The following is a 1,576-nucleotide window of genomic DNA, read 5'->3' as shown; positions in this document are numbered from 1 at the left end:
AAACGGGCCTTGAAAAGTTTCATTATTCAGAGCATCGCTACGTCAATAGTTCTGCTCATTTATTACAGACCACCTCATGGGCCCCCAGGTGATCACCGGCCATAGGATTGATAGCCATAATTTATTTTCTTACAGAGATTGCCTCTTTCTCTCTCTTTCTTTGTAACCTACTTTCTGCAAAGAGTGAAAAGTCACATGGTTAATCTGTGGTTTAATGGCAACCCACCCGTACCCAAGTTCTTTTAAACGCTCTGGTGGTGTGTGGCTATACAAAAACCCACAGAAGTGGCTCATAACACCCTACTGTAAGTATCTTATTTATTTATCAGTTGTAGCTCCTCTCTGAGAACGTCTCAGTTAAGGTCTATTCATTCCAAGGACGATAACTATAATGATACCAATAAAGGTTTAATACGCATTCTAATTATTTGGAATAGCACAGCTGTAAAATTAATGGCACAGAGGAATTATATCATTGGAATGACAATCACTTTTTTAAAATGGCAGATGACTTAACTGTGCGTGCGCTTAGAATAAACAGAATGTTACTGCACGTTGACTGAACTCTAATATAGTTAGTGTTATAGTTACTGTTCTTGTGTGAAAGGGACACAAGTTGTAAAAACAAATAGAACCCATTATAATCAATGATGTTGTCTGGATGTGCCGCGTAGTGCACCTATTCTGTTTTTAACACACTATGCATGCTTGCACTACTTCCGACAACAAGACTTGGGATTTGGAACATTCACTTTGAGGCGTCTAGTGTAGATAGCCATTGCGTACTATCAACGGAAGTGTCTGGTGTAGACATGCTAGGTGCAGTAACATTAGTACTGATAAGAGTCGATGTTATTAGCATAGCAATGAAGAACTAGCCACACAGAGGTCATTTTTAAAGGTGACATATCATGAAAATCTGACTTTTTCAGGTTTTAAGTGCTATAATCAGGTCCCCAGTGCATCTACCAACCAAGGAAACGGGAAAAAGATTAACCCAGTAACTTTGTTTTGGTAAGCCTTTTTCTGCAAGTGTCTGAGAAAACGAGCGCGTCTGATTTCGCTCCCCCAGTGATGTTGCAAAGGGACCTCATTATAATATTACCGCCCCTTAATCTGTAAGTTTACACCCAAGTTGCAGTCATTTTGATTTCGCAAGCGACAACGGTGTACTAGCTTTAATGCCATGGCGAAAGTTTGAGCAAAACATGCTAACTGTTCTGTCTTTGGCTGCTATAATCGGTTCCTGGTGCATCTACCAGCAAGGAAACGTGAAAAAGATTAACCCAGTAACTTTGTTTTGGTAAGCCTTTTTCTGCAAGTGTCTGAGAAAACGAGCGCGTCTGATTTCGCTCCCCCAGTGATGTTGCAAAGGGACCTCATTATAATATTACCGCCCCTTAATCTGTAAGTTTACACCCAAGTTGCAGTCATTTTGATTTCGCAAGCGACAACGGTGTACTAGCTTTAATGCCATGGCGAAAGTTTGAGCAAAACATGCTAACTATTCTGTCTTTGGCTGCACAGACGAGCACAGAACACTATTTAGAGTCCCAGCCTCAGAGGAGACAACAGA

This window comes from Sinocyclocheilus rhinocerous, unplaced genomic scaffold (genome assembly GCF_001515625.1).
Source record: "Sinocyclocheilus rhinocerous isolate Xijiao unplaced genomic scaffold, SAMN03320098_v1.1 scaffold432, whole genome shotgun sequence".
Classification (NCBI taxonomy): domain Eukaryota; kingdom Metazoa; phylum Chordata; class Actinopteri; order Cypriniformes; family Cyprinidae; genus Sinocyclocheilus; species Sinocyclocheilus rhinocerous.
Note: the sequence above shows the minus strand (reverse complement) of the source record.